Raw genomic sequence first — 24,186 nt, forward strand, 5'->3', positions numbered from 1 at the left:
ATTCACACCTTTTTTCGCCCAGACAGGTTCTTCTCTGCTCCCGCTCCGGGCACTGTTAATGTGTCATGTGGGCAGGGCGGTCCCCACCACTCGTTCTCAATGGGTGACCTCGGACTGTCAATCAAGTCAGACATCACCCATTCATAGTGAGCAGTAGGGACCACCCACTTGACATATTGACAGCACTGGGTTCCAGAACTAAGAAGAGCCTATCTGGGTGAAGGAAAGAAAGGTTTTAGGTTGTTAGGCAGCGTATACATAGGAACTAGAATGTCAGACATTGCATCTGTCATATCATTGCCCTTAAGAAATATATTATCTTCTAAACGGATGTCGTGGTGCCATGCTGCTGTTGCATTGCTGACTGATAAAGGCATTTCCTACTGGTACCCTGAAGAGAATAGGTCACTTGTCTTAATTTTAAATGTATCTATAAGAAGCCACATTAATTGGAAGTTAGTGGATACACCAGTATCTACTAAATACCAAAAAGGATTTCCTCTGCGTAGCAGTCAGCTGAGGCAACATGAACCCCTTCTGAACATTTTAATGGCTGAAGGTACTCATGTGAGTGTTCCTTCCCCTTGCTCAGACTCCTTAAAAAAAACAAACAATAGAAGTGTGAGCAGTCAAATGAAATGCTTGCAAGCTAGCCATTGTCACGAAAAGGGGTTGTCTCACTTCTAGCCATTTTGCTGTAGGACGCAAACAGCTCTGTATATTGCGCAGTGGCCCAGGTTGGTACTGTAAGCCAAGTATCGTTCACTTCAATAGGTCTCAGCCTGCAATACCAACCCTGGTCAAAGCACAACGTACAAAGCAGTCTGCTTTCTGCAGCCAAACGGACAACCCCTTTAAGTGGCTCATGTAACCTCATTTGTATGTAGCAAGGGGAATGATATAACCTCCCACTGCATACTCTAACACTTTTTAAGTAATACAGTCGAGCGCTCCGAGCGGAGGATGCAGGATGGCCCCGCTTGTCTTCTGCATCCAGCTGTTCTCTGCTCGGAGCACCTGGCTGTTATACAGCCAAGCTCTTCGAACGTGGTATGGGGAACAGAGATGGACAGCTGTGTTCTTCATACCCCACCTGCCTTCAGGGAGCGGGATACAGCTGATACAATAGTATCAGCTGTATCCCGCTGTAAATTTCTGATAACTGATAGCTGATCTTTCAGCATGCTGAAAGACAATGATGAGCAACGGCTTAACGAAGACTGTAAGATGTAAGTGCAGTTACACACAACGATTATTGCTCAAACATGCACAGCACACGGATGTGAAAATTGCCCATGTGAACAAGTCCTAAGGGTTTTTTCACACACAGCATTTTTAAGAAAAATATCCCATTTTACTTGATTTTCCCACCAGAACACTGCAGCCATAGATTAGCTGAAAGCCAATAAGTAATGAGCTACAAATGGTGCATTACTTGGTGGCATTCTGCACTTGGTTTTTGGATCAGTGGCATTTTCTACAATTGGCGCAGGCTGTCATTTTGGCTTTATGAATGATATTTTTTGCATCAGCCAAAAATATATCTTCCGTTTAAACGGGTTCTGCCATGGAAATCTTTTATCCACCGGACGAGTGATAAATGATCTCTGGGACCCCGGCTGATGGGACCCACCACTCCATGCACTTCTATGGAGACGGATGAGCACAGCACTCGGAAATCTGTCCATCCATAGACATGTCTGGAACAGTGGCCACACATGTGCACTGCCGCTGCATTCACCCAGCGGACTTGAGGTGTGCCTTTCTCTAGATCCTTGGGGGTCCCAGCATATGAACCCCCAGAGATCATTTATCACTTATCCTGGGATAACCTCGTGTTTTTGTTTTTGTTTTTTTTTTTTTACATTTTTTGGCACAAAAAGCGGTAAAAAGTAGGTTCCATTTCAGCAAATAAGTTATTCTTTGTATGATAAAAAGAGGACACTTTCCACTGTACTTCCTGCATCAATTCCTCGCCTTTTTTTAGGATCTTTGCTTTCGGTCATTAAACAGGAACCTTCATTGTTTACTTCCAATGGATAAACATCAGCGTTGGCCGTGTGATGGAGACCCGCACTTTGTACACGACGCAGCATTGATAACTGTACTGTAACGGCTGATTATTCCAAGGATGATTTAGGAGGGCGCTACCGTTTCAGCAAAGTCTATTGTGTCTGTTCTGCCTGAAGGCACAGCTTTCATAACTTGCGAACTGTTATAATAAGCTGTTCACCCGCGTATCCAGAACATCATTTTTATCCACCGGACATAAACAACGGCGGCTGCCCCTGAATATCAGCAAGCAGAGATATTAGGAATCTTGAGGCACTCATACAGAACGTTTTGGAAATTTCTATACACTTTCATCAAATGAAGAATAAGATTTGCTAAAAGTGAAATACCTCTCTTAGGGTGCCTGCGGTTTGAATTGCGTTCCCCATGTAGATACATTGGCCGCGGGGAACGCAGTAAAAGCTCTCCATAGCATGCTGCGAATTTCCTGCGATTCTCCGCGGTCAGCCTATCCGTAAGATAGACTGACAGCGGAGATCAGTCAGCCGACTCCTGCTCCCAGGCAGCGGTATCCCGCTGCGGATCTCCGCTACGGGATACCGCAATGCTTGTGAACAGGCAGCCTACGGCCGACTTCACATGGGCGCATGTGTATCTGCGTGCACACGAGCGTAGCGCTTTTGCAGAGCGAACAATGGGTTTTTGCGCATGCATCAGCATTTTTGCTGCAGTTTTTGCAACCGCAAGGCAGGTTCATTTGCACACGGCAAGTAAAGATGCACTGCTTGAAAAGGCCAAGGGCTCATGCTACAGCCGGGTCGGATTCTGCTTGCGAAATCAGACCAGGAGCTCCCCAGAGACCCTATACTCACCTGTCTGGATCCACTGCGAGAGTATCAGCCGGAGCGCATGCGCAGTGCAGGACGCGGATTCCCGCAATACTTTCACAGTGCCCACTGCGCGTAGTATCGCGGGACGGTCGGACTCCATTGACTGCGGTGGAAACAGTCAATGCGTTTTTTCACACAAAGTAGATCATGCTGGGATTCTCCCGCCCGCAAGCGAAAAATCGCAGCCCATTTCCGCTCGTGGACAGGTGAGAATCATTTTACACAGCATGTCTATGGATGGACATTGCTGCAGAAATCGTGGCGGGTGTCTGACCACGATTTCCGCATTGATAATCCGTCCGTGGATATTCAGCCTAATGAGTCTTGAGTTCCAGATGTGTTTTTTCTTGCCTAATTATGCAGTATTTCACGCATCTCATTGCATATGGCGTGCGCATTTGTGCCCCACCCCTATTGACTTCGATGGGGACCTTTGGTGTGCAAATACACAAAAATACGCCTGAATATGGGACCCATTGTTATGAATGGACCTATTCACATGAGCAATTTTTTCCCCTCAGCAATGATGCAAGGAAAAAAAAAAAAAGAAAAATCATGTTCTGTCTTTTGCCCATTAAAGGACATCATGTGGCACTGGCGAGTGCGATCCGATGCTTCACATTGAAATCAACGGGAGACCCTTGCAATCCCCTGACGTGCATGAAACAAACACCAGAGAATAACGATTTCCCAGACACCATTTATGGAGTTTTTGAATCAAAAGCACCTCCCATTGGCGTTAAAAAAACACATATTGGCATGCACGATTTTGTTTCTCAGCCCAATATTGCACTCTTCCTGGTGAATATAGTCTAAGAGAAAGTATGATTATGCTATTCAGAAGCAATATTGAGGTCAATAAAGGTTTTTGTTAAAAAGTAGAGCAGAGAAATATCTAATAGGGTAAAACACATGAAAGTACACGCCATAAAGAGTATAGTGTATACAATAAATACATTTGGACATTAAAAAAAACTGGAAAAACTAATTGTAGCCTACCGGTATATAAAAAGTGGAGTTCTACATGCATTTTTCTACTTTTACAAAAAGTAGCTTCTGACTTTTCCTTCTCAGATCTTCAAATCAGTTTTTCCATTTTAGACTCTGTTCACATCTCCACTTGTCTTTTCCATTGCTCAGCTCCATCATAGGAGCCAAGTAATGAAAACAACAGAAATGCCAGACAGAAGGAACCCAAAAGACCCTACTGACTAGGGAAGGTCTACCAGTAGTATCTTCCCAGATGAAGTATTGCAGCACACTATTTCATCCGGAATTTTGTGCCCGATCTACGCCATAGACCATGAATGGAGTCTCCAATAGAGATGTGAGAAAATCCTATCTTATTACTACACTGTATATGGAGACATTTTTTCTTCAGCCGTGGAGGCGCTTTTGCAAAACCAACCACAGGAAGTGCCGCCATATTGCTCTTCACTTCTGAATTAGCTTCCCAGTAAATTATCACTTTATTAGAGCTTGAACATTCCGACAAAAGGACAGTTTACCATCACTGTTTATAAACCAGGCAACAACTAATATATCGCCAAATTTCTCCGTATCTCTTCCTAGGTTTGCTTAAAAAAAACTGCATAGAAAACTTCCACTAAAACTTCACGTGTCATTGCAGCCTAACAGATATGTTAAAGACTCACTCTTTCAATTACTTGCCAATGGTAGACTTCAAAGTGACAATCTGACTTGTGGTTTTGCAGGATGTGCAGACATTTAGAAAACATTCTGCAATAACCACATCTTTGTGGTAGAGACATGTTAGAAATGTGTTGGATAATAATTGTCCTTTGATGAGAAGTCACTTGTGCTAATCACACTTAATTGTATTTATGCTTCTGGAACGGCTTCTTGTATGTAGTAATACCTGGGCTTTGCGGAAGGGCTTGTTGGGTTATCGGCAACATGTTGAACCTTGCTGCTCTTTTTATTATTTTCTATTAACCCAATTTCATAAATGCTTTGAAACCAATAAAACGTCTACTGCAAAAGAAATAACTGTATTTATAAGGAACGCCTTCATTAAATGTAACAGATGACTAACAAAATACAGCCCTGGCGTCCAGGCTGCAGCGGCAAGGCAATATAAAAACAAGTGCAACTCAAAGATGTCACCATATTCTCTATAGGGGAAAAGAAAAATGTCTCCTTGTCCCCATGTAACTTATATGCAACTCCAAGCAATATAGTAAACTTCTGATTGTAATCGCTGCAGTGACAGGGAGTAGATAGTTGATGACATCACTTCTCCCCTTCGATAGATAACTGCACTCTGCTGCCAATATGACCTTAACTCCTTCCCGATACAGCAATTTTTCATTGTCTTTTTTTCCTTCCCACGTTCAAAAAATCCTAGCCCTTTTATGTTTTTTTGTGGGATTAGTTGTGTATTTCAATGGTACCAACTAACGTGCTACATAATGTGCTGAAAAACTTTCAAAAGTTTCAAAGCAGAGAAAAATGAAGATAAAAAAATGCAACCGTACCATTTGTGAGGTGGTTTGCTTTGACAATGTTCACTGTGCAGTGAAAATGACATTATACTAATTCTGTGGGCCAGTACCAATACTGCGATACCACATTTGTAGAGTTTTTTTTAATGTAGTATAACTGAAGTAACTTGAAAAAAAAATTGTTGTTGCCATTTTATGAACCCCTATAACTTTTTTTTTTCTTACATTTTTCATCAATCGAGTTGTGTGAATGGGGCTCGTTTTTTTGTGTGGTGGCCTGAGGTTTTTATTAATACCACTTTCACATTACGTAAGACTTTTTGATTGCTGGGAAAAGGGGTTTTTTGTTTTTCAACATTTATAACTGAACTCATTTTGACAGTTTTCTTTAATCCTGACAGAGGACTCAAACTTGCAATCGTTTGATCACTCATATAGTATAATGCAATACTATAGTATTGCTATATAATGTATTCCAACAGGCAGTCTATCAAGACGTGCCACGAGCATGCCTACCTAGACAATCATTCATGGCAATCCAGGGGGTTTCAGAAGGCCCTAGGCTGCCATGGCAACACAAACAAAATCCTTGTGATCTCACCACGATTGAGCCATTCAGGACCCGCAAACGCTGATAAGGGTATTTAAAGGGTTAACAGCAGTGATCCACATAAATGCTGATTGTGGCTGTTGCTAGCTTTCAAAAATGGCTAACACCCCCTTCATCCACAAATACCGGATGTGCAACATACAAGTATTGAAATGAATGCATAGTTAGCTGGCACTATATCAAAGGGACTTCACTGCGGAGGTAAAAGCAACCTCCATAGTGACAGGAGAACAGGACATGGGAGCCTCATTCTCAAGATCACTGGGGGGCTCAGCAATGAGACCCCTACAATCATCAAGTTATCCCCTATCCTGTAAATGATGTAGTCAGACTTTGCTATCATATTCCCTTCCAACTGTCTTCACCTTTTACCTAACCTACCAAATGTACATTAGCACAAAGTAAGGGACAAATGGAAGAATGTTTGAGACTACAGAATTTTGTAGTCTACACAGACAGAAGAATCATCCTAGGAGCCGTAGAAACAAAACCGTAGGAAATTTTTAATTAAGACCTGCTGCAAACAGCTTCATTTTTCATATATTGGGACAATAAAAAAAAAAATTGGCTGCAAAGTTGTAGATAGAAGAAGCACAGATGACAGGCGAAGAGAAAAATGCTTTACCCTGTGGCTTCTGTCCGATTGGGCCACTCAAATAAATGTATGGTTAAACTAAACAATAATGCAAGCTCTTGACCTGCAGAAGCAATAGATGTTATCATCTCTGTAGGCGATGCAAATACCATTGCCACATTACTGATAATACACTCCATGAACAATGCAGGCATAGGGGGATAATTAAAACTGAGGAACAAGAGTACTATGTAATCTCAAAGCATGAAATATCACTTTGACACCTCCTTTCGACAGAAGGCAGTGGTATGACTAGTGTCTGCTCTGAGTCATCTAATTGACCAGACATCAAGACAGCATGCCCTCAATCCATGTGGATTTCAGTCCGCTGCATGTGAATGGGATTTGTTCTATATACGGTGTGGATATGTCTACCAGTTCTGTGGCGATTGCCTGTGCAACCTGGCAATTGGAGGTAAACTGCATGTGCTATTCATGACTGGGGTGGAGTGTATGGGAACCTTAGATATAAAAATCCCTCTCATCTTAGAGAATACTTGCACTGTTTCTGAGGGTCCAGTCCCATAACGTGTTTGATGCATAAGTGAAACACAGCTAACTGCGGCTTGCTAATTATTTAAGTGCTTACTGACTGTGAAATGATTAATGGCTGTGTATTTTGCCTAAACCCACATGGCCATACAATCAGTAAGCACTTAAAGGTGTTTTTCAGGACTTTTACTATTAATCACCTATCCTCAGGATAGGTCATCAATAGTTGACTGGTGAGGGGCCGCTGCTTGGGATCACCACTGATCAGCCGATCCCTGGGCCCACTGCCAGTATGGAGAGCGCCATCAACATTGCAGCCACTTAGTACTAGATGTACAGCCCCCGTTGAATTCAACTGGGCTGTGCCTGTAGTACCAAACTGGCCAACTGCAATACAGACCATGTCATCTGCTTCCAATGCCATCCCCAGCGGCCTGGAGATTAGCTGGAGTCCCGAGTGGCGGACCTTGCCAATCAAGTCTGGATGACATATCCTAGGAATAGGTCACCAATAGTAAAAACCCTGGAGAACCCCCTTTAGATCATTATTGTGTTGCAGCTAGCCAGAACTTTCTGCTACTCGGTGGCTGCATTCTAGTGCTGCAGCAAACACTTTCCGAGGGCTTACTCTTAAGACTTCAGCCATTTTTAGTCTCTTACACAAGTGCTGGGTGACAACACCAAAGACTATTATGTCAAGGTCTACAAGGGTAGGTATTAAGCGTTCCATTGTACAGTAACATGAAACAATTCAAATTAATGTGCTATTCAAAGTCTCTGAAGAGTTGGATGACGGTCCTTACTGGCACTATAATCATGATCATTAGTGATCGCCATCCGGCATCTGTTAAGTCATGTAGGAGACCAAGATATCATAATTACATATGAATGATTGTTGGGAAGATATTGCCTTAGGTCTGGCTGGCAACATACAGCACAATTATCAGGCTGCATATGGAGAAAATAATAAGCACTTCAGAAGGTCAGAAGCACTTACTGTGACACTTGTCCTTATGCAGTATCGCGTTTACATTTCACAGTACAGTAGGCGCAGACTTTAAGGCGTCTTACATTGTACAAATTAGGTAGGTCACATCTTAGGTCATTCATGGCTTTAAAGTACTCTGACAAAAGAAAGCAGAACATTGTAGCGCACTTCTTGAAATTACTAGTACCCTTTGGTGTTATCCCGTAGCCTCTAGTTGGGTGTCTTCTGGCCATTCCCAAAGTACCTGAGCGATTAGTTAACATATAGAAAATATTAATTCTATATTCATACAAACTTTTCGGTGTATTTATATGTAATTTTTTCCATTAGCAAACATCATTCGTCCAGGGCAGCCTTTAGGCATAGGCCTACTGTGCCTGTAGGCAAATCTAGCCTTGTGGTAACTACCAAACAAATGCAAAGGTTTCATTCAGCGTTGGTGTAAAGATGGATAACAAACTTAACAGGCAATATACCAGAGGCGTAACTTGAATCTTCTGATCCCCAATGCAAAATTTGTAACAGGGCTCCCAAATATGTTTTATTCATGGTACTGGGCTCACTATATGGAGATGGGAGGCCTTATGGGCCCCCTAAGGCTCTTGGGCCCGGGTGCAACCACATCCCTGTTATCGGACCACACCGGTACCGATCTGATGACCTCATTGCCAGGTGCCAAATTGGTAGATATGGAAGCCGGTGCTGAGAAGATTTGCTAGCAATTATCTATCAATAGCATGAAATCACTCCATGTTATGTCAAGACACTTCTCCATGAGAACACAATGAATTCTACTTTATCATCAACATTACCAACTCTTATACAGAAAGAAGAAGGCGGATTCAAGAGTTACTTGGTACAAAGATTAGTGTTACATAGGGGACAAAGCTTATTGATCATAAGGCTTATTGACATCTACCAAATAGTCTCAAAGCTCTTAAGGCCTGTCTCAGACATAGAAATTACCTAAGTCAGGATATTGCTGTTGCATTAGACAATATTTCTGCTATAGTTGTGTATATTCTCTGTTAACATAGCTTAGCCTTATTTAATTTGTCTGTTGACTTCTTATCTTAAAATCCTAGTTCCTAACACTATAAAGCATAGGTTTTAGTCTTCTATTTAAGGGTCAATATTCCAATACAAGGTAAGAAACATACACTTATTTCATTCTGAAACTTAACACTTTATATTCCATGACATCCCCTATAGTTACGACCATGATGGTGACCAATAATGGTCATCACCTGGCATTTGTCATGTATATAGAAGGCCAAGATGATGCAGAAATGAAGTGCAACTTCCTAGTAGATTGGTAGGCCACGCCACACCACACGGTTGCAACAGATGTTATAACAGGGTATGTGGATTCATAGTTTGAAAACTTGAACGATGCCTTACTTTATAGAGTTGGCCTCTCCAAAGAAAAATTCTTTATGTGAACTTGCCATAAAAAAAGGACTCAAGTACACAAGCATAAGAAGATAATGAAAACCTTGTTCATCTGCTTTCAAGTTGGTAGAACGCTCTTGGCACTTCCATGTGTCATCTGCTTTGCTAGCCAGAAGCCTCATACCAGACATAAGAATTGTTAAAAATGATTTATGCCTTAACTGTTCAATAACCTTATTAATGAAAGAAAAGTTTATTCCCTTGCTTATTGAGTATTTTAGATATTTTTCTCCCTCGGAAAGATTTTCAACTACGTATTGGACTAAAGAGAAATCCAGAGAGATGGCTTTCGAAAGTTAGAGCAGTGTTTTAACACAGAAGAGCAAGTTGCTCAAGCTGTGATGATTACAAAGGTCTCAAAGTACCAGGACTAGAGGAACAAAAATGAAATAATCTATTACAACCCTGCAAGAAATGTTGGATTGTCTAAGGCCACCTGCACACGGACGGAAATCCCACGGGATTTCCGCCGCTCAAAGCCTGCATAGGAGTGCATTACAATACGCACTCCTATGCAGACGGCCACAGTTTGGCAAACCGCGGCATGTCCTATTTTTGTGCGGGGCTCGCAGAGCCTCACACAGAAACGTCAGTCACCCGGCCGCCGGCTCCGGTCTGCACATGCGCCGGCTGCCCGGCAGCCGGTACATGAAAGAGTCGGGGCCGCCGGCTGCGGGTGACTACGCGCTCGTCTCTGCAGGCGCTCGGGTCGTGTCTCGCGGCGAGAATTCTCGCCGCCGGATCCGACCCGCTCGTCTGCAGGCGGCCTAAAGCTAGCCCTTCCTTAGATATAAAGGTCTGATCTGTACCTCATAGCGCTGGGTACTTCTGCAAAGTCATCACAGTATATGCCTGCGACTACAGGTTACAGGACCTTTAAATGACATTTCTATAATTCCTAGCCTGGCAGCTAGTTAGTGGCTATATCATCCAGTGGAGAAGTGTAATTGCTCAGATCTGGACATCAGAAGGGCGATTTTTCCATTGGATTTCGAGATCGACCACAAAGAAAAAAAGTTTTACGAAGTCACATGGTAATAGTCACATGGGCGTTTTTTTTCCCCACTTGGATTGACAGTGCAAGTACAAAAGAAAAACACATTAGGTCCTTTTTGGACCAATACACACGGGCGGATTTTTGCTACGGAATCTGGATTCCGTTGCAATAGCCCTACTTAGCATGCAATGCGAAAAAGATTCTTCATGCACACGAGCGGAAACCAATTGCGGTTTCCACTTGCGGATGATTAACAAAAAGGCAGCATGCTCTATTTTCCTGCGGTTCCTGGATGGATGGCTTCCATTGAAGTCAATGGAAGCTGTCCATTCCGTGGCCCATCGATTCCACAGGAAAAGCAGGAGTTTAAAAAGAAAAATTCTGTACTGTGCATGTCTGACGGCGAGCCATGCAGACCATCCACAGTACAGAAAACCCAGAAGCAGCAAGGTCCGCACGGAAGCCGTTGCCGCCTGCACCCACCGTGGTCAGGGCGGGATTCTGTGCGAGATTCCACAGGCGGAATCCGGACCTGCCATGTGGATTCGGCCTCTTTGTCCAACTTTCTAACAAAAACAACATTCAAATCATGGGTGTCAAGAAAACAAAAAAAAACAATAAAAAGCATAGCACTAAAGCTACCTACAAACTGATGAGCATTTTTATGCCGATACGAGGCGTTATTCTGGTAAAACCGCCTCCCATCACAGGCTAGGTGATAAATGTTTGAGTGCTGGAACATCAGGGATCATGAGAAAGGCACCCCCCGGAAAAATAGAGTGGCGGTATACATGCATGACCACCGCATCATTCACCATGTATGGAGATAGCTGAATGATGCACTTGGCTATCTCCCCAAGTCTTACAGATGTGAACTTAGTGGTGGTCACGCATGTGTACTGCCACTCTATTCCCCCCGGGAACTTAGGGGTGCACCATTCTAGCAATCCCAGCATCAGACGCCCGGTGAGCAACCATTTATCACCTATACTGTGAATAGGCTATAACTGTGTTTGGTGGGATAAGCCCTTTAGGATAGGCCTGCATAAAACATAGTTAATACAAGATGGACAAATGCAATTATTTGAGAAGCCGTACCAACACCTGTATAAACAGAATTTTGTTTGCTTCAGAGGCAAACATTTCAGGATAGGAACTTTAGTTACATAAGAATGAATGTGAGTGAATGTTGCCTTGGGCCTGGCTGAAAATGCAAGTTACAATTAACCAGCTGTATATGGAGAAAATAATAAGCCCTTTAAAAGGTCAGAAGCACTTATTGTCGCACTTGGAGACTTTCCAGCTTGTGGTTTGATAAATCCTAAAGCAATGAAACTGATCTTCCCCTTGTCTCACAGACAGGAGAAGAAAGGTCTTTATCTCTTTGTGCCATGGGTGAGATCTATAAGGGTTCAAGGGCAAACAGATGCATCAGTGACCCATTCCTGCCAACAAAGTATTTGCCTGTTTTACTATATGAACTTAGGTCTAGGGAGATAAGGTTTCTCCTTGTGGAGAGCACAAGGTTAGTATAGTGAGTCTTACAGGCCAGGCAATGCACCCTGGGAAAAATGGTAAGCAAATAAGTTCTCTTAGAGGAGAAGGAAAAAAGCTGTCTGTCTTAGATAATTTGACTTAGAAAGTCATGACAAACTTCAACAGGATGCATGACGATATTCATACATGCAATTTTGGCTAAATAATTAAAAATAGGGCCCGATAGTCCTTCCATGTAAAACTGAGTCTAAGACTTTTATGACGACATTTGCACAATTTTGTTGCGCTTTCTTTCTCATCTTCTTGTCTCCTGATTTATGTATCTTAAATTGCAGGTCAGAAAAAAATGACACGTCTCCCACTGAAGCGAAAAAGATGCAATCAAAAGCAATGTAATATACATATTAACCCTTTCCAATCCAATTTGTATCCTGGTTTTCCTAGGGGGGCTTACTCTTTTTCTGCCATTATAAAACAGCGCTATCTGCTGGCTAAAGCCAGTACTGCATGAGGTGACATGTTGGATAGGCTCCGACAACAGAGAGGCTGGCAATATACAGTAAGAGAACCCCGACGGACGTCTTCGAACATCAGATCTGTACAGCCTCAAATCATAATGTCTTCAGAGGTCAGACAGTGGATTGGAAAGGGTTAACCCACATTGACATTTTCAAAAAAAAAATTGCTAATAAAATCATCATGTCAGTTCATTTTTGTGTGTTTCTGTTCAGTAATTCCAAGGAATCCACAACGCGCTTTCCAAACCAAAATAAGTAAGAGCTATGGAGTGTGCGGGTGGCAGGACAATTGGATTGGAAAGAATTAAAGTTGTTTTTTTAATTCAATAAAGTAGTTTAGTCATTAAGTTTGAAAAAGCTACTTTGTTATATACACTTTTTCTCTTTTACGCAAGGTTCTTCACTCTCCAAATGCATGAAAAAGTGCTGTTTTTAATCCATTTGCTGCATCCAGGGCCATGTGCCCATGTGAGCACAACGTCTCCTGTAGTCTATACCCGATTAATAATATATTGCAAGCATAAAAATATACATGACAGAAGCATTTGTAATAGATATGAACATAGGACTCGGAATATAGTCATGACTCATCCGTTGTTTACATTGCTGGCTGCAGTCAGAAAAAGAAAGTTTATATTACTAAATGACTTTTCGTGACTGATGCTTTATAGCAGTGGTCCCCAACCTTTTTTGCACCAGGGACTGGCTTCAAGCAAGACCATTTTTCCATGGCCCAGCAGAGCGGGTGGGGGTGGGGCTTTGTTCATTTTGGGGCGGGGTTTCAGTGGGTTCAGTAGTAATGCTATTACTACTGGGGCCTATATAGGGGACACAATTACTTAATAGTATTCCCTATATCAGACCCATTAGTAATAGCCCCCCCCCCCCCCCCCCGAGATCCATATACTTACCCCTTCCTCCTCATCCAAGTGCTGCTACTCCTCTGCTCGGCACTGCTAGCGGTGCTGATCCCGGTGCACACTGTGACGTCAGTGTGCTGCCGCATGCCTCCTCCCTCGACTCGCGTAGAACCAAGTAGGAGACATCTGTGGAGGAGGATCCCGGCTGCACGCTGATATCACAGTGTGCACCGGGAGCAGCGCTGCTAGTAGTGCTGCTTAGTGAATAATCGGCAGGGGAGCCGCGACACCTGCCGGTATTTACTACTAACGTGGTGATCGTCCGGCAGCGGCACCACGGACCGGCAAAAAAAAACCAATGGCCCGGTCCTGGTCCGTGGACCGGTGGTTGGGGACCCCTGCTTTATAGTCATCAAAAGTTTATACACCTTTCAGCGTGAATTTAACAGTTTACGTATTCTCAGATTCATTCTACTCTTGCTCCAGTCTACTTTTTCTATCTACCCACATTTAAGGATTACAGATTACTTTCAGTAGTTCAATCACAAAACAAAAATCATCGGTGATCAATCTCACTTAAAGTCTTGGGCAAAATTTTGGTAAATCTTCCATTGTCCAGAATTATGAGCCTCTATATTATTCCACCCCCTCAGAAGGAGTTTTCTTAGAAGGAACCATCGGAATTTGACCCTGCAAAAATCCACACCAACAGTGGCACGGCAAAGTACCGATTTTGATGCAGAATTGAGCATTTTCAATTCTGCATCAAAATCTGTATGCTAGCCATATGGATATTGGTGCAAAATTTTCAGCAGGACAGAAAATTCCACCGCATCCTGGTAGACTAATTCCACCAGTGTTAAAGAGCCCCTAGGCTGGATTCCGACGGAATGTCAGCAGTCGGACCTCGAGGAAATTTCGCAAGATTTCTGCAGCGTAAAGCTTGCTTCAAAAGCCACGCCATTTGGTTTGAGTTTTGAAGCAGCTTTTCAGACTGTACTGTGGAAATCTCTCCCCATAAAGAAAAGCGAGTCCGCAAGTGGAAACTGCGGCAAAATTGAAATTTCACAGATTTGAATTCTGCACAGCCTGTCCACAGCGGACTGTCGGCAGCATGTAAATGAGATATTTGCAGATCTCAACCACTTTGCTGCTTAGTCTCAGGTTTAAAAATGAATGGGGATTTTCTGCATGGAACTTCTGCAGCAATTCTGCCCCATGTGAACCCAGCCTTGGGTATGTTCATACGTAGAGGAAATGCTGTGGATTTTGAATTGAAATCAGCTGTGCCTCTGTAGTCGATTTTAGCGGCTACAACGCACTGCCTCACCTCGCAATTCTTCATGCCGTTAGCAGAACCCTTCACCTGGCGGCCTCCAGTAAGCGCAGGGTTACTGGTCAGGTGATGCCGCTTCTGCAGCGCCTGACCCGCGGTGCGAGGCTCAGAGTCAAAATCCTCACTAATAGTGCTGGTTTTGACTCTGTGTCTATTGTGGAAATGCTGGGGATCGTACTGCAGAAAAACGGCAGCTTTTCTGCTACGTGTGAACGTACCCTTAACGCTTCTTTCCCACAAGCGTATGTCAGGCAGCCGTTTTTACGGCCGGCTGATATAAGCTGTGATCTGATGCATTGGATTCCAATGCATCAGATCACATGGCCGTATTCCTGAGACTTAAAAGCGCCCGACCAGCCCAATACAGCGCCAGGCATTTTTACGTTGGGCCCAGTGCAGGCTCTCCATTCCTCTCCTCCCAGCTGTCTCTCTGCAATGGGAGGGGGTGGAGCTGAGCTCCAGCCAGTCCCGCCTCCTCCCATTGCTGGCTGTTGACAAGGCGCAGGATGTGGGAGGAGCTAAGCTTCCACAGCCATCAATGGGAGGAGGCGGGACAGCGCTTAATGCGCTAGGACCCATGACATCTGAACGGGCACACAAACGTTGATTTGTGCACCCATTCACTAATTTTATTTCTCCCAATATAGTGTATATCGGCTGGCCGTGAAAACGGACGGCTGATATACGTTTGTGGGAAAGAAGCCTCAGGGGTTGCTATTGCTGAAGGCTACATTGCAAATCTAAGAGTATGTTCACATGTGGCAGATATGTTGCAGAACACATTTTTATAGCAAGCAGCGTTTTTGAACACATGGTACAGCGTTTGACAGCACTTTTTAACTCACTGCATCATTGTGAAAAACGAACAAACAAAAACAAAAACAAAAAAAAAGCAGGCAGCGTTCAAAAAAAATCAGTGTTAGAAACACCGAATTTAAGCACAGGTCTGCAAAACCCCATTAAAATCAATGGTACTGTTGTACCACCATTATCGCAGCGCTAATGGCGGTAAAAAGCGGTGTGTATGAGAGTGGCATAAGGCTACATGCACATGAGTGAATTTAATGTTGTGCCCATGATCCTCAGGCACAACTCACATCGGACGGCACACAGAGACCCCATCCACAAGTATATGGATTAGTCTAACTCCAATCCAGATAACTGGGCCGGTCGCACAAAATACTACAACAAGTTTAAAGCATGTGATTGCAGCCTTTTGGCCCACAGAGTTGGCTTGTGCCAGGAGTATTCACTCATGGAGATTAAGTATCACAGCTGCCATTTATAGGATCACTTATCTGGGGATAAGGGACCTGTCACAAAGGTTGAATTCTTTCCACATTTCACACCAAAACCCGCACATTAATCCGTCACTTAGAATTTCATACCAAAACTAGCAAGTCTCATTTTGAAATTTTTATGCGAAATTGCCTGCAGGCTTAAGCCATTTAAATAACTTCCGCCCATGTAAAAGGTTCTTTGAAGAGGTTGTCTCACTTCTAGCTGTCTTTAGACAACCAAATAGATTGCACAGTAGCCTGGGTTGGTATTACAAGTTGACTCCTATTAAAGCGAATAGGACTTAGCTTGCAGTACCAGCCCTGGCCACTGCATGATGTACTGAGCTGTCCGAAAACAGCTAGAAATGGGAGAACCCCTTTAAATAGACTGAACAAGAAGCCTGGAAGCTGTGTGTATGAAGACTGTACAACTACACATGAAGTACCTTGTATTCAATATTACATCAGATAGTACCTTAGAAGCTATAATCCTAAGGCAGAATAAATGTGATGTGGCGTGTGATACAAGTGACAGTTTTATTTCTTGCAGATTTAAACAGAAACCTGTGAGAAAAGCCCTAAGTGTTATAATCACACATGACATACATGCTACATACTTTCTGCTGCAGATTTGCATTAATAGAAATAAGTATTTTGCAGTATATGTAAGAAATTGCTTAAATATTCAATGGAAAAACATGGGATGTTACCAGCGCCGGCCACTACACAGGAGTCGAGCAGCTTCCACTCTGTACTGCTGTCTGTAGCAGCACTAACAGCAGATGCCTAATGAGCTGATCAGGCGGGGTACCATGCGGAAGGCCATTTGAAGCCAATCAACTATTGATGACCTATCCTCAGGATAGGTTATCAATAGTGTTTCCCTGGAAAACCCCTTTAGGGTGCGTTCACACGAGCATAGGCGTATTTATGTTCGCACGTGCGCAGCGTATAATCGCCGGAAAGAACGTTTTTCGGCGATCATGACCAGAGCTAGAAAGCGTATTATCGTTTGTTCCTACTTTGCAAACTATCTTTTCGGCCATGGAATATGCGTTGGCGCGTATTTCGGTCGCGTATGTTCCGTTTTTTTTCGGGTTGCCGTTTTTACGCGCCGTAAAATCGCCCGTGCGAATGAATACATTCGAAACCACCGCCTCAGATGGTCACGTATATACGATTGGGCGCAAAAACGCGCCGTTTATGCGCTCGTGTGAACGCACCCTTAGGGTGCATTCAGATGACCTTATATCTGCTGGGTATTCATGCCGGCCGATATACGGCGTCTCTCTGCAGAGGGAGGAGGCTGGAAGAGCCGGGAGAAGTGCTCTGAGCTCCCACCCCCTCTCTGCCCCCCTGCACTATTCGCAATGAGAAGAGGCGGGACAGGGGCAGAGCTAAGTTCCAGTAATTAGCTCCACCCCCGTCCCGCCTCTCCTCATTGAAAATAGTGCAGGGGCAGTGGAGAGGAGGCAGAGAGGGTGCGGGAGCTCAGAACACTGCTCCTGGCTCTTCCAGCCTCCTCCCCCTGCAGAGAGACGCTGTATATCGGCTGGGCGTGAAAACCTAGCCGATATACGGTCTGAATGCAGTCTTAAATTGAGACACTGTTCACATGGGGGGGTTACGGGTTTTGTTAGGACAGAACCCATTAGGTACATGACTGATTCATTACAATCTATCAGTCTGTTATCCACCTATTATTTTTTTTAACCCCTTTCCAATCCACTGTCTGACCTCTGAAGACATTATGATTTTAGGCTATACAGCTCCGATGTTGGAAGACATCCGCCGGGGTTCTCTTACTGCATATTGCCAGCCTCTGCTGTCAGAGCCTATCCAACGTGTCACCTCATGCAGTACTGGCTTTAGGCAGCAGATAGCGCCGTTGTATAACGGCAGAAAAAGAGTAAGCCTCCAGGATACAAATTGGATTGGAAAGGGTTAATTCCCGTTGCTTTGTAGTGGGTCTTCCAGGTTTCCATTGTTTTGTGGATTAGAATAGTACAACATGCCACCCAATTTCCTTTTACCTCTGAGTTTTAAATAACATAAGGCTTTATTTATACGGGCATATTAAACTCTGCGTGATCACCACCAAAAACAAGATCAGATCCGGTCATGTAAAAAGTCAGAAGAAATCCAGAAAAGTATGGACTAACACAGCATTTTTAGTCTGGCAATCCATTCAATGCATCTGAATGAGTGATTTCAGCTGGGCGGAATTATTCTGTCAGGACACAGTGGAATTTTTGCTTCCACTGAAAATTTTGCACCAAAATCCACATTTAAGAATTATTCAGATGGGCGTATATCGGTAGGGTTTTCCAGCCCGGCCGATACACGCTGCCCCTCTCTGCAAGGGGAGAAGGCAGGACAGGCCGGAAACTAGTGCACTGAGGTCCCGCCCCCTCTCTGCCCCTCATAGCGTTCTAGAAGGAATCTAGTCCCCTCCTAAACTCCTCTGCTGATTTTGCCATCAGCACAGCCTCAGGCAGAGAGTTCCACAGTCTCACTGCTCTTACAGTAAAGAACCCCCTTCTGTGTTGGTGATGAAATCTGCTTTCTTCTAGACGTAGCGGATGCCCTCTCATTACCGTCGCAGTCCTGGGTATAAACAGATCATGGGAGAGATCCTTGTATTGTCCCCTCATGTATTTATATATAGTTATTTGATCGCCCCTTAGCCGTCTTTTTTCCAGGGTAAATAAGGTAATTATATTTAGCAAATCCGCGCATGAAAAAAAAACCCCGCCAATCCGCATCCCATAGGAAAGCATTGACCACCTGCAGGTAATTAAATAGCTTCGGATGGTATTTTAAGTGATTTGCGGATTTCACGCGCGTGAAAAAAAAGTGACTTGCTTCATTTTAGTGCGGATCACGTGTTCGGGAGCTTATAGTGCTCATATCTCAATGGATCTCCTGCATGAAAAAAAAGACAATTATACTGCATCCACAGCAGAAATCCAAGCGGGCCTGGTTTTCCCTGTGGACATGAGGCCTCAATGTTCTCATTTCTCGCCCCTATACCTCTTTTAATGCATCCAAAGACTTTATTTGTTTTTGCAGCAGCTGACTGGCATTGTTTGCTCCAATTAAATCTACAATCCACTAGTACCCCCAGGTCTTTTTCCATCTCACTTTTTCCTAGCTGTACCCTATTAAGTGTATATTGGTGACTTCTGTTTCTCCTGCCCATGAGCATAGCCTTACATTTATCAACATTGAACTTCATTTGCCATTTTTCTACCCAAGCCCCCAGCTTATCTAGGTCCCTTTGTAGCTGCACACTGGCCTCCTTTGTATTAATTACCTTGTATAATTTTGTATCATCTGCAAATATTGATATTTTGCTGTGCAGTCCCTCTATCAGGTCGTTGATAAATATATTGAACAGAATGGGGCCTAATACTGAACCCTGTGGCACCCCGCTAACGGCGGTGTCCCAATCAGAGTATGAACCATTTATTACCACCCTCTGCTTTCTATCTCTGAGCCAATTCTTTACCCAGATACAAACATTTTTGCCCAGTTTGAGCTGCCTCATTTTATATATCAGCCTATTATGCGGCACGGTGTCAAATGCTTTGGAAAAATCCAGATGTACGAGATCAATACAACCTCCCAGGTCCAGCATATTACGTGCGATAGAACCCTAATGTTTTCTATGGGTGCCTATGAAACCGCTGTATGTGCACAATAAGGCCTCCTGTCCATAGTTTGGTTTTAACCGTGTTTGTAAATACCAGATCTGCTGGCAGAGACTGCGTATGGCTGCAAGTGTATTGTGCATACCCGCATATCACATGCACACAGTCATGTGCAGTGAGACTTTGTTTATTTAATAAATTCCCTGTTCTGTTTCGTAGCGGGATTGTATATGAAAACGCCACCTATATGCAATGTATAGCGTATGGACAGCATTTTCAAACGCTGCCCATACAAATGTATAGGGTTCATACTGTGTGGTACGCTGAGAAATAGAACATGCTGTTATCTATTTCTCGTGCATATCTGCATGAACATGGATAAAAGAAAGTCCATTGACTACATTCCCTGTGTATTACACGGCCGTGTATCGCACAAGTAATAAGCGGTAAAAGGAAGAAAAAAAAACACCCATGGACACAAGTCCTTACCTTGCATATGTGTGGCGTTTGATATGCATGTTGCTAGGAAACAAAACAAGGAAAGTAAAAAAAAAAAAAGAAGAAATCAGGAAGCCAGTGGATGACAGCGTGCGTGAGATACGCTGTCATGCACAGGCATACGCGATTACAATCGCAGCTCCACCTGCTAGTAAAACGCTATATTTTACAATACGCTCCTGTGAGCCTGCCCTTAGCAGAAGCTCACACGTGAATAAGATACAAAATTTGAGCTAAAAATCCAAATTATTTACAAGTGCAGCAAAGAGGATGAGATTTTTACATTCTGTGGGAAAAATCTGTTTAGAATACATGTGGAAATTAACCTACAAAGCAGATGTATGCAGCTGATTGTTACCCTTTTCAATGAGCTGGGTGAAATAAGTGGTACATCTGCAGCAAAACCCACATGCACGTTTTTGCTATAGTCTCTTTATAAATTTTGACACAAAATTGTGGCGGTAGCCTGACAGGTTATTGGAACAGCGGCAGGAATTTCTGCAACAAATCTGCTGCAAGCGAACAAACCCTTAAGGAAAGATTCAAAATTCCAGGTCATTCACTTACTTCCAGCCAATCATCTAAAGTAAACATCCTGGTGTCTGCTATATACATACTTCGCAGTAAGTAAAAGCATGGAGCGTCTACATTGCTGCCCTATACAAGTATAAATGTATCTGTGTAAGATCCATCCTAGACATCTGATGGTATATACTTCACAGATTTGGCCATGAGATGATCAAACTAAATATTGATTTAAATATCCTGCAGGTAAATCCAAAAGTGAATCTAAACTCAGGAGTTAAAGTCTTAAAAGAAGACTTTCAGTCTGACTTGAGAGACATCAGATGGCAGAATTACTATGTAAGAAGCAAAAAAGTCAATGCAAGCTAATGTGTGATTATGGCTGTCTGCAATGAAAGAGTTAATCCCTTGCCAACTTTCCCACATGAATATCAAACATGGAACATGACTAATTAAATAGATACCTATTGGCACATCTGCATTCCAGAATGCAACAATGTTTCACTGATCCATTATGGATTTCTGCAGCTAGCGATGGAAGAGCAGATTAGCTAGTTACATAATGACAACTCTCGTCCACAAAGTATCAACGGTTAAAAGAAACAATAAACAAACAAATAACAAAAGTTTATCATGTTGCTAGTGAACAGGATCCAACCCTAGGAGCACAAGCCATTCATTATCCTATATGCTTCCCATGAGCCTCATTCATTACAGAAACCAACTGAGACAATAAAATACTGTGTCACAGACCAGGAGACAGAATGACAGAGCTGGGGACATTTACTAGAAGTTGTCTCCATTCCCTACAATTGCTTGCACAGACCCAGAAGTGCTGCTGCTGCTTGCTTGCCAGCTGGGATTTTTTGATAAATGCAAAGCACTGTTAATGGCTGACTGCATGCACAATCCTATATAACACTGCCTGGAAATCCCCCACCACCAACCCATATGCTTCTAATAGCAAAGCCCCCCTCCTCTCCAAGCATACAAGAAGAGGGGGGCATCAGAAGAATGTAAATAGTGAGGTGCCCAGTGATGATGCCATCCCTTCCCCTGCAGGCTGCTTGTACTGCAGAGCTGCTGGGGTATCTGCACCATCATCAGGAGCCCGACAGGTACATGCCAGCGGCGGGTACAGTCAGTGCACGGGATTACCTGGGCTGGAGCGGGCATGGTCAGGAGCTGCTGTCTGCTCACACGTTAGTACAGGACTGTGGGGAACCTCTCAGTAGGAGACGGTGGGAAGTCTCGCGAGATGTGGGCTCTGCCGGCTTCTCGCAGTGATACAATGTTGCATAGTTGTTCTATGGCAGCCCGTATGCCGGCGCTGAGTGATCGGGATTCTGGCTCTTTCTGGTCACCCGTATCATTTGGCTTCCCAATGGCTCTGCATTATCACACCAGTGCATGGAGTCATATAGTCATAGGTCTTCTGTCTGTAGAGCTCTGGATGCCTGGGAGGTCCAGGCTGTAACCCCTTCACTGCTGGAGGGGTGACATGTGTTTAACCCTTTAAAGGGGTTGTACCATAATTATAAGTTATCGCCTATCCACAGAATAAATAATAACTTTAGGATTGATGGGGACCAACTTCTAGGACCCCACGGATCCCAAAAATGGGATACCTGATGGTACCTGCATAAATGGTGCAAAGGATGTGCATGTGCACCGCTGCTCCAGTCATTTCAATGGCAGGGCCATGCAAACGAAATACGCTTATATGAACAAAGCCATTGAAATGAATGAGTTCTATTCACTGAGCATTGCGCGCGCAAATTTTGCATGCACAAAATATTGCACAAATGCACTCGTGTGAGAATAAGCCCTCCATTGACTGCACTTCCCTGGATGGAAGCCCCACAGGAACGTACAAATGGCAGACAACAAGCTGTCGCTGCAAAAGTTCTCTGAGCTGTTGTCTGTCCTAAATCCCTTTTTTAATGCCACGATATCGCTGTATTTTTTTACGCGATTGTCAATGAGACTTTTTAACGTAAAAAAGGGATTGCAAGTTTGCGCTTTTTGTGCGATGCGTTTTTAATAGAGATGAGCGAACCTACTCGTTTCGAGTAATTACTCGATCGAGCACCGCGATTTTCGAGTACTTCCGTACTCGGGTGAAAAGATTCGGGGGGCGCCGGGGGGCAGGGGGAGGCGTGGCGGAGCGGGGGGTAGCAGCAGGGAACAGGGGGGAGCCCTCTCTCTCTCCCTCTCCCCCTCACTCCCCGATGCAACCCCCCACTCACCCACGGCGCCCCCCGAATCTTTTCGCCCGAGTACGGAAGTACTCGAAAATCGCGGCGCGCGTGCGAAAAAGGGGCGTGGCCGAGTACGCTCGCTCATCTCTAGTTTTTAACATTAGAAAGTCCCATGAACAATCGCATTTAAAAAAGGCAGCAATATCGTAGCGTTAAAAAAACGCAAGTGGGTAAGAGCCCTAAAGGGTTATATTCATAGTCAGTTCTCCACTGAGCCCTGTAGCAGGCATAACATATATAGCAGAGGGGCGCACATCATACAATGAGCCCACTGAGGGGTTTATTGTCATATAATGGCCACACATGTTGCCAGGACACTGAGGTGTCTAAACAGAAGCGGGCATTGTTTACTGACTGCTGGCTCGGCTGGGTTTGGGACTATACTGGGGATCACTTGGGGTACGGGAGCTTGGCTTGTAGTATGGCAGGAGGCTGGTTTGTGCAAGAATTTAACTCTGCTGGAATTTTTTCCAATTGTTCTGGTGCGAGAGATTTGGGGTTCAGAGCTTGCTAATAAAAGTGTTCATTTTTGGTTGGGCAACTTGAGTGTCATCCACTGGGTTAGTGGGTTGTCATCTTCTTCTCTTCCGGTTCTCAGCCTGTTACATCATCTGGTCTTGCGGTGCTTAGAATATAAGATCTAGTTTAGGGCTCAGCATGTTTCGGCTGTTGACAATGTCATTATCAATAACCTCTCTTATTTCCATTGGCACGCATGTCCTCATTTATGTGGGTTGGTAGAGGCCACCTGATAGAGCTAGTTCGGTCATTGGTAGCCCCGTCTACCTGCTGCCTACATCTTAAGGCGTTGAATCAGTGAGTTAGCATGGTGGGAGGTTGAAATGTGGCTGGTGTCAGGTCCGGTGGCTTTGGGGATCTCTGTACCCGCACTACCGGTCCTATTTCCTGGGCTGCGGGTATGTGGCGCAGAGGAGCCCCAGTCTTAGTGACCTCCCCTGGCTGCCGTGATCCGGTACGCCAGCTCCGTGCACGCGCTCCCATACGCAGGGAGCGTGCGACTAGTTAGCTGGGGATGCATTTATCTATATTACACTAAAGTTCGGTAGTATGGAGCCATTCCAGCAACCTCATTAGTTCTGATTCATAATTCCAGCAAGCTGATTGGTTGTTTGGGTTTTCTGCTTCAACCTGATTGGTTGTTTGGGTTCCCTGACTCAACCTGGTTGGTTGTTAGTGCCGAACTTAATATAGATATA

At 44.0% G+C, this 24,186-nt stretch overlaps 1 protein-coding gene across 1 annotated transcript in view; it reads right to left on the reverse strand.

The window, feature by feature from the left end:
• The window catches only part of DIPK1A (divergent protein kinase domain 1A), a 132,830-nt gene extending 110,867 nt beyond the window's left edge, over positions 1-21,963 (reverse strand). The window contains exon 1 of the mRNA XM_066597355.1: positions 21,867-21,963. The gene's annotated coding sequence lies outside the window, so the exon portion shown is untranslated. The remainder of the gene's footprint in view (positions 1-21,866) is intronic.
• Positions 21,964-24,186: the final 2,223 nt, after the last annotated feature.

The sequence above is a fragment of the Eleutherodactylus coqui genome, chromosome 3, assembly GCF_035609145.1.
Source record: "Eleutherodactylus coqui strain aEleCoq1 chromosome 3, aEleCoq1.hap1, whole genome shotgun sequence".
NCBI lineage: Eukaryota > Metazoa > Chordata > Amphibia > Anura > Eleutherodactylidae > Eleutherodactylus > Eleutherodactylus coqui.